Raw genomic sequence first — 10568 nt, forward strand, 5'->3', positions numbered from 1 at the left:
GTTACCAAGGCACAATGCTTCCTCACTCTAAGCCCTATCTCCCACATAAACCCGAGCACAACACACAAACCAGGGAAAGATAGGCGGAGGAACGCCTATCTCACCTATAGGGCCTGACCTGGTAGTTGTGCTCAATCTCTCCTGTTGAAGCTGTTCCACGGTGTGTAAATAAGAGTCATTGGGTCAGAAAGAGAGAAAATGAGTGACTTTGTACCTGGGTGGTTAGGCCAGCATCTGGGAGGTAGAAGACTCGGGGCTTGTCTACACTTACCGGGGGACCGACGAGCGGCGATCAATGCATCAATGGTCTATTCAGTGGGTCTAGTGAAGACCTGCTAAATTGACCATATATTGCTCTTCCATTGACTCCTGTACTCCACTGGATCAGGAAGAGTAGGGGGAGTCGACAGGAGAGCATCTCCCATCGACACTGCGTAGTGTGGACCCTGTGGTAAGTAGATCTAAACTACATTGATTTGAGTTACACTCGTCATGTAACTCAACTGTATAGCTTTGATCAAATTTCCCCTGTAGTGTAGACAAGGCCTCAGAGTACATTCTCCCAGCTCCAACAACTCTTTAATTATTTATACACAGTGGAGCAGTTTCAACTGGAGAGGTGGAGAGAGGCCCACATAAGAATATCCCATAGTTCAGGGAGCAGAACATCTCTCCTGAGAGGTGAAAGACCCCTGTGCACCTCCTTTCTTTCCCTTTTCCTGAGCGGGGAATGGAACCTAGGCGAATGCTCTAATCACTGGGCTAAAACCTCTAAGGATGGCACCAGCACCCCCTACTCCACTCGTTTTGTGTGAAGGGGGTGTGGGGCAAGCTCATTCTCACAAGAAACTACTTAGGTGTCTAGACTGCCTGATTCTAGGAGAGCGTTCCTAGCTGTGGCTCACAAGACGCGAGTATGCACCCAACTTTGAGAGGGGCAGAGCTCAGGACACAGCCCTTTCCTGGGCATCTCCCATTGGCTAGTTCAGGCACCCTCTGCCTAGTGTGCTGGCTTTTGTGAATCCCATTCTTAGGCACCTATCTCTCTCCATGCATTGTATAGGGATCTAGGTGCCTAACTCGGGCTTTGTGGCTCCTATAGTCAGAGGTGAAATTAAGCCTGTCCGGTCAGGTACGGTGTACCAGCAAGAGCCAGTACACCATGCTGGACTGCACCAGCTTCCATGGCGGGGACTGAAAGGGCTCTGCGCTGTCTGCGGCTGTGGGCAGCCCAGAGCCCTTTAAATCCCTGCCGTGGCTCTGGCAGCTGGGCAGGGGTCGGGATTTAAAGGGCTCAGAGCTCCCCGCGGCTGCAGGCAGCCCAGAGCCCTTTCAATCCTGGCCGCAGCTGAGATTTAAAGGGCTCAGAGCTCCCTGCCGCTGCGGGCAGCCCAGAGCCCTTTGAATCCCGGATGTGGATGAGATTTAAAGGGCTCAGAGCTCCCCGCGGCTGCGGGCAGCCCAGAGCCCTTTGAATCCCGGACACAGCTCTGACGGCTGGGCTGGGACCAGGATTTAAAGGGCTCGGGGCTCCCCTCAGCGGCAGGAACTCTGGGCCCTTTAAATCCCTGCCCCTGCCCCAGCCCCGCAAAGCTCGGGGTTCCCCCTGGCGGCCGGAGCCCCAGGCCCTTTAATTTGCCCCTGAGCCCCGGGGAGCTCCCAGCCACCTCTTCAGCTGGGAGCCCCTGGTTGATTTAAAGGCCCTGGGTCTCCCAGCCACAGCTGGTGCCCCAGGGCCTTTAAATCTTGAGAGGCCACGCCTCTTCCGGATGAGGCCACGCCCCCTTCAGGACTCCAGCAGTACCGGTAAATCCTGTAAATTACTTTCACCCCTGCCTATAGTTTTTCCTGTGATTTTCTAGGAACATACAAGTTAGGCCTTGCAATGCTGATTGTTGCCATGCCTCATTCCCTTTGTGGATATGGGCCTATCTATGTCCATTTTCCTCATGTGAGGAGGTTACGTTCCCACCTTGCTGTAACCAGTCTTCAATGCTGTATAAGATCACACTTAGCCTTTCCTGGATTTTGGCTGCATTGGTAATTCATATATTAGCCAAACACAAATTTCAGCTTAAGCTTTTCCACAAGCCTGGCTCTTCTGAGGGATTTTTGAAGCATCCCCTTTTTTCTTCTTGTAGTTCCCTATGGTCAAGAGGATAGTGCCCTCCTCTCATATCCTTGGCAAGTTAACAAGCCACACTTGCCACAGTCAGTGACCAGAATTTACTCAGCAATTTTGTGCAGAGTTCTACTCCTGCCGACAGGGTGGGTAAACACCAGAGGAGCCCTGAATGGCTCCTGTACATGCTGATGTATCTTGCTGCCTGTTAGACTTCTCCTTTAAGATTAAACCCCAGTTTTTAAAAAAATTTCTAAACGTTTTCTTTCTTTACACGTTCACCATTGAAGGGTACGTTCACAGAGCTCCTTATAGATCTTTGGGCATCTGAATAGACTTTGTGTCAACAGCACTCATTCAGCAGCTTTGGATTGTGTCTTTTCCCAATCCAGTTCCAAGTGCTATGGGATTTTCATGGCTTCATTTAGCAGTGGCTCCTACTTGGCATCTCTGGTCTGCAGATCTCAGCAGCACTGTTCCATAGTTGTCTATGTCAAAGCTAATATGTCTTGAATCCTGGTTACTTGAGAGCCCACCCCTCTCCATGAGTAGCCACTTCAACAGAAGACATTTGGAGCACTTAAACTAGCAGTTCCTGGATTGTAGCATCAAAGTATTGGTACTTGGGTGTTCTCAGTGGAGGGCCTTTGACTCTGGAATTGCTTTCTTAGCTGGTTCAGAGCCTAACCTTGTTTTCCTTTAGGGTATAGTGCAAAGCCCACATCTTACCCCAGACATTTTTCTGAAAAGGGTAGGTGGGAGAAAGATTGGTTTGGGATTTAGATATTATTCTTTTGCTTCTGAAAAGTGACAGGCTCGCAAGTGCTTTTACTAAATTAAGTACATGTACCCTGAACTATAGAGAGGGTGCAATTCATACCTGTAATACATAAAACTATTTACTCTAGATGGCCACCAAACAATCTGCCAGTACAACACAGCCAAAACACTGCGTTCTCTGAGTAGGCTTGCATCAGTATGTTTAAAAAATATTAATTTAACAAACATTTTTTTGGCCAGAGCTGTATTCGCCCACACTTCTGTCCAACTGCTGCATCACAAAACCAACACTTTTCATACTTATTTCATTATTTGTTCTATTCTATTCAGATTCTTAAACTGCTCTTGCTGATTCTGTTATTGCCCCTTTGAAAGTTTAATTATCGCTGCTCTGTAAGCAATGTACAGATTTATTGCACTGCTGTATTTCTTTTCTTATTTTATTGCCAACTACCCATGATTTCTTAAATGAAATATGTCACTAGATATGTCAGTCATCAGGATCTGACAGAACCTAAAACTAACCAATGAATTGTTAGCTTTTAAAATGCGTTTAAGTCCTTAAACTGAAAATGAGGTACATGAAAAACTATAGTTTGAAACCACTGGATTCTGTTTTTGTTCTGTGAATGTTATGAAATTCTTATATGTAAGGTCTAATTTTGCCAGATTGTATTATATATAAATTAACATGGAAGTTTATCTGTACTACATTTTAATTTTATACACAGTTTTATTTTCTCTTCGATTAATTTTGTATCATATAAAGGGGAACTAGTGATAAATTCATATCTAATTAATGTAAGCACATGCAGTTCCATTGACTACTGTAGAGTTAATACCTTGGGCTAAACTGGGCTCCTACGGTCTACTTTCCTCCCTACTGATTATTTCATAATAAACTGATCTTGATCTTGTCAGAAATCATTTTCAATTTCTACTTTTTAAAGATTTGTAATGCTGCAACTTTTTTTCCCCCCCAACACTAGAAATTCTGGATTTTTCCTTCTTTTCACCTCTCAGTGCACCATAATCAGTAAGTTTTGATGATGGTACCAATTTTTGATAAATGAAATGGTCAAATTACATTTACACCGTTTGAAAGTAGAGAATACATCTCTACCCCAATATAACATGAATTCGGATATAATGCGGGAAAGCAGTGCTCCGGTGGGGCGGGGGGGTGGCGCACTCCGACAGATCAAAGCAAGTTCAATATAACACTGTTTCACCTATAACACGGTAAGATTTTTTTGGCTCCCGAGGACAGCGTTATATCGGGGTAGAGGTGTATGTGGTTTTATTGCCATTTTCTGGGATTTCACTGATGTTATAGAGTCCTATATGTTGATGGCCAAATTTTCAGAAGCTCGCAGACCTGCATACAACTCTCCATATGGGTGTTTATTTTGGGACACAAAGGAGAAATGGGAGGATATTGGAGGCTGGGTGTACCCACAGCCTGTGACCACCAAAGGATGGGTGTGCACAAACAGGCTGGCTTGAGGGCAGGTCACTAAAATAGACTTCCACAGCCTATCTTCCGAATCATGTGGGATTTGGCCAAGCCATCTTTGGTGTATGCAGATTAACTGTGGCTCAATTAACTTGGAGGTACAAGACAATATGGTCTTCATTCAGTCCTCTCATGGCTCCTATACAAAAGTAGTAGTAGCAGCTGCTAGGGAGGGAGTCAAGGAATAAGCAAAAAAAGGTGAAATAGTGGATAATGCAGGAATCTATTGTGTGTTACTGTTCCCATCTGTTTTGGATCCAGTGATTAGTATGCATGTTTTGCTGTGCACACCCAGAATGCATAATGTGGCCTGCAAGAAAATAGGAAATCCACTCATTTTATCAGTATGATGACTGGTTGCAGTGCCAGAAAGGTTTTTGCTGCTATGTGGACCTATTCCCAGGTTCCAGTCCTAATGCCTTAACCCTAGGACACTCAGAACTTTCCAGGGCTCTTTGTTGGTGGTATGGTCCTGGTAGGTTGGCTGCTCATTGAGGGCTGCCAAAGGCACGTTATACATAAATCTCTATATATTGATATAATGCCACAATGTGTAACAAGGGTAAATCCTTTCATTTATAGCTTACCCAGGCACATCTGGCTCATGACCTCTGTAACCCATTCTCTGACTCTAGCAGAGAAGTAGTGCAACAAGGTAAGTACCAGAAAGAGTCTTTGGCATCCTCAGGACATGACTGAGGTGTCTTTAACAGTCTCTTGAGAGACATTTACATAGCCTGGAAAGGAAAAGATGACATTTTTGCCAACCTAAGCATGATGCTGCAAACTAGCATGATCTGTACTGGGATGATTTCCATAGTCACTCTCAGTTTGCATATGCTAATATGACAGGTTAGCCAGCCTCAGTAGTGGTGACCACATTTTGAAAAGATCAGTTGACTACAGTGGTGCATGAATTTCCACTATTGCAGCTTTTCCTACAACAAGCTTTCTATCTTCCACCTGTATTTTCTATCCTTTTACTTCTTTGCTCCATCACATGGGCATTAGCTTTGTTGAATACTCTTACTGATGTTAACCTCTGAGGATAGAAAAAGAAGCAATGGGATTAAATTACAGCAAGAGAGGCTTAGGTTGGACATTAGGAAAACCTTCCTAACTGTCAGGGTGATTAAGCACTGGAATAAATTACCTAGGGAAGTTGTGGAATCTCCATCATTGGAGATTTTTAAGATCAGGTTAGACAAACACCTATCAGGAATAGTCTAAATCATATTTAGTCCTGCCATGAGTTCAGGGGACTGCACTAGATGACCTCTCAAGGTCCCTTCCAGTCCTATGATTCTATGTTGTTCCTGTAGCTTCTCCATTACCCCCATCTAATATCTTTATACACAGTCAATTGAGCCTTGGCCAAAGTTTGTTACAATTTCCATATGATTGTGGCCAGGGCCGGCTCTACATATTCCGCCGCCCCAAGCAGTCATGCGCGGGAGGCGCCCCGGAGCCCCGGGAGCAGCGGACCTCCCGCGGGCTTGACTGGTGAGGGTCCGCTAGTCGCGCGGCTCGGCTGGACCTCCCGCAGCTGCGGGCGGTTCGCTGGTCCGGCGGCTGCGGTTGGGCTGCCGCAGTCATGCCTGCAGGAGGTCCAGCCGACCCGCGCGACCAGCGAACTGTCCGCAGTCACGCCTGCGGGAGGTCCACTGGAGCCGCGGGAGGAGCGCCCCCTCCGCAGTCATGCCTGCGGACGGTCAGGTCGTCCCGGGGCTCCGGTGGACCTCCCGCAGGCGTGACTGCGGCAGGTCCGCCGGCCCAATCTGCCGCCCCTGCCGGCAAGTGCCGCCCCACGCGCGTGCTTGTCGCGCTGGGGTCTGGAGCCGGCCCTGATTGTGGCCTGCTGCATCCTGTATAACATGTGCAAAGCTAAAGGTGGGTATTCTCACATGGAGTGGTCTCAAGATGCTGCTGATTTGCAGGCCTGGTACAGGCAACCATAAACTGCCTCTAGTATCACTGGGGCTAGGTCCAGGTGGGCATGGGAAATAAGGGATGCCTTGTGTGCCTGCATTCTGGGTGACATGCATGAGGAGATGTGATGCTACAATAGCAGCCTGTAATGCAGTAATGATTTGAATTGTTTTAATAATTTTTTACTGATTGTAGCAAGATCCCCCACTTTCACAGCAACCCCATATAGCATGAGATGATGCTGCAGGCACACACATACTCTTCAGTTCTGTCCTGAGTCTTCCTGTAATTTTCCACAGTCCAAATATTTAAAACATGATTCCCCTTCTGGGGTCTAATTTGCTGAATCTTTAGATGATTTCCAGTGGCCCTCCAGGACCAAATTCTTCCCTCTTGGCTAAGGGATCACACAGCCCTCCCTTCCACAACTTGTGTTGTGCTTCTGCCTAATCCTTTAAATTGCCCTCTGCTGGTTCTAGCCAGGCAGGAAACAAAGTCTTTCAAGACACAGAACTCAAAACAAAACCTTCATAACAGTAGCGCTTCCTCCAGGGCATCTCTGCAGGCTGCAGTCTTCCAGCCTTCCCTATCTGGAGACTAGGTCATATCACATCACCTCAGTGCTTTTTCCACTAGACTGTCTCCTCTGGTGTCTTAGGGTCTCCTGCAGGAGCCTTTTTGCTCCCTGAAGCTCCTCTGGCTCAGACCTCTGCTCCACCCTAAGTCTCTCCCAGGCCTTTCTTCCTTATCTACACCAGAGGCCTGATTGGGTCACATGACCTTCATTTTCCCCATCTGGGTAGGAGAGTTGGCTGTGTCACAGGTGGGGCTCAGACCCATCTCTCCTTCAAGGACCAGCCACCCTGTGACAAGACTGTATTATACTACTATACAACTGTCAGTTTGTTATAGGTTTTATATTCACCCACGAAAGCTCATGCTCCAATACGTCTGTAAGGTGCCACAGGACTCTTTGCTGCTTTTACAGATCCAGACTAACATGGCTACCCCTCTGATACTGTAGGTTTAATGCGATTTTTAGGATTTATGTGATTGTGAGATTTTGCAACATTATTAAAAGCTTAGGACACAACTTCCTAGCTCTTCATTCCTTTGCAAACTCCCACACAACAACCTATTGTACAACCAAACCAATCTGTTAACAACACCAACAGAATTAAAAGGGAAAAAAAATTACAAAGCCATTACAGGCATACCAGCTGCTTATTCACAAATAAGAATTAACAAATGTGTAGCGTGAACTGAAGTGTGTGTGTGTGTGTGTGTGTGTGTGTGTGTGTGTGTGTGTGTAAAACATTGAAAACCAATGCAGAACAGTGAAACTATATGAACCCCAAACTTCAAGCTTCTGTCTGTTTCTCTCAATGGTAGTGGAAGCCGATATCTGAAGTGTTCCTCCTGTTCTCCTTCCCCCGGCAGAAGCTCTGTACAGTGTGTGCAGGTTGTACTAGGGTGGAGTACACAGCGCACACCTGTCCACTCCAGTTCATGGAGATGTGCATTGCCCAGCCAACCCCAGCATTTTCCAGTGCCTTCAGTACTTCAGATGGTCATCACTCCATATTGCCAAATATCTCAGCCTTGGCTCTCATCCATTTCCTCCATTGATGGATAGTCCTGATCATAGGAGTCCTGGATGGGGAGGTAGGTCCATCTAAGATGGAAATGCTCCAAGACAACGAAAGCACATATTTTTTTTTGTCCTGGGGAGAAAAGTGAAAAAAAATTCCCCATTCTACATTCTGCATCAACACAAGGACATAGTTTGAATGTTTTTATCTTTCTGGAATGCTTTCATTACTCCTTTATGAATTGTTCTGTTCAGAATCTCCTGCTAACATTGGCACTCAACGGACATATTGTGGTAAGAACTATATATTCATTTCATTTAAAAAAATTAACAATTTGGATCTAGCAGAGGGAGGGTGAAGAGAAGTCTTAACAAGGGTGGCGTTACCATTATTTCAGGCGGGAAAAGCCCTATAAGGTATAAATCTCTTGTAAATTCCAGATGGGAAAAGGAAGTAGTTTCCTGGGCCAGTGGTGGAATTCCATCTATCCATGCAAAGGAGAATTTTTTTGGTGTCTGGTAACTGAACAGCACATCAGTGAGAGGAGAAGATTAGTAAGTTACTAGGGTGGTGCTAGCAAGTTTGCCCTGCCCAGAAATCTGACCAAATAAATAGAGGTCCTGCTGCATGAAAAATTGTCAAGCAGCACTTGCCAGGAGTGGATGAAAATTAGGGTGAACATTAACAGGATGCTGAACTAGGATGCAGAGATTTACTAGCAATGGAATGGATTCTGCCCTCTTTTGCCCTGCTCAAGCCCAGGCAGCATGTCACAAACTGACAAAACAAGAAGGACAAGCACCGAGTCCCAAAAAGACTCTACCACTTTGAACAGCCCAGGGGATTTATAATCCATGCCATCAGGGACAATGCTTTGCTAACCAAGTTCAAATATATAACATTACATCAAGGTGACAGAGTTACTAAAGAGTACTCTTCACAAAGATTCTTGCCAAGTTTGTAACCCTGGTGTTTGTTTGTTTGTTTGTGGGGAGGGGTGCAAAGAATAATTGCAAAGGTCATATAAAAAGTCACTAGTTGTGTGTTTAACTCCCCCCCCCATCCATCTTAAATCACAAATGGGGGGGGAGGGGAGTGAGATATGGAATGTTATATCTTCTGCTCTCAACCACAACTGAACCCACCCCATTCCATGCAATATTCTCCATAACAATTTTATTGGTCGTAACCTGGAGATCCCTCTCTCTTAAAAAAAAAAAAAATTCCCATGGCAATAACAAAGGTGGTGGGCGGCTGTGTGGATCTCATCCCTGGCCCTGCACTGCTCCCTTTCTGGGCTGTTCCCTGAGTCCATCCTCAAAGATCCTTGGAAAGTAGAATCAGAACATCTGTTGGACCATCTGGCCAGTGCAAGGCTTCTGTCTTAACTGATTGTTCCTGGAAATGGAACATCCACTGCTGTCCCCACTCCCTCTTCCTCTGCATGAAAAGGTGACCACCCTCATTCAGTACTATGTCATGAAGGACAATGGGCTCTGTGCTTGGGACAGTGGCACACACCCAGTTAAGCTCTTAATAGAAAGGGCATGTAGAGGGAGCATTGCTGGATCTGACATTTTCATCCCGGGCCTTGGGGTACACAGTCTTCAGGTGCTTAATCCATTCCCTGCATTGCACAGAAGTCCATGATGTTTGATATGGTCTTGCAGAGGTGGATATTTCTGGAGCACCTCCTGAAATCATGATCCTAGGTGTAATCACAGCAGAGGTTAACTAGAACTCTAGTATGCCCTTTCAGCTAACTACCTGCATGCTGGATGGTGGGCATCTTCTGCACTATTTGGCAGAGCAGGACTGAGCTGTTCACAAACTGGAGCAGACTCCATGAAAAATGAAGGGTTAGATGCCCAGCAAGAGTACGTGACCCGGTAGATAGCTTCCAGAGCAGAGACGGTGACTTGGAAGTGAATACATAGAAGGGTCTTAAGATACAGGTACAGAGAATTGTGCGAATGGTGCTAGTGGAGGACTATCTAAACTTGAGCCCAAGTGTCCATGCCATGCCTTTGTTACCTTCACACTGTAAAGTGAGTGGATAGAATACAGCTCACAGCTTAACATGCACTCTGACCTGTACCTCCAGAGGATCATGTCAGTGTGGGTTCAATGAACCCCGAGATGTGCATTTAAGGGCTTTGAGTATGGATGATAGGGGGGTTGGGCAAAAATGCATATCATGACATACAGCAAGCCTGCAGTGTAGACATACCCTTACTCTTTCCCCCTCAAAGCCTCCCCCACTCACTTCTTTTCTCCATCACTGTGGACAGCACCACTATCCTACCTATCACTCAGATCTGTAATGTGGCATCATCTTTGACTCAGACCCCTTTCTAGGTCCTCACATCCAGGCAATGTCTAAGTCTTTCAGATTCTTTCTGCATAACATCTTTAAGATACAGCCTTACATATCCATCCATACAGCTAAAACTCTTATCCAGGATTTCATTACGTCACATCTCAATTACTGCAACATCATTCTCTCTTGACCTTGACAAATGCTATCTTGGCCAACTCGTATCCATTCAGAATCCTGCTACAAAGCTCATTCTCTTAGCCCATTGCTTTTACCATGTCACCTTTTTCTTTGAATACCACCACTGGTTCC

This window comes from Mauremys reevesii, linkage group 6 (assembly GCF_016161935.1).
Source record: "Mauremys reevesii isolate NIE-2019 linkage group 6, ASM1616193v1, whole genome shotgun sequence".
Lineage (NCBI taxonomy): Eukaryota > Metazoa > Chordata > Testudines > Geoemydidae > Mauremys > Mauremys reevesii.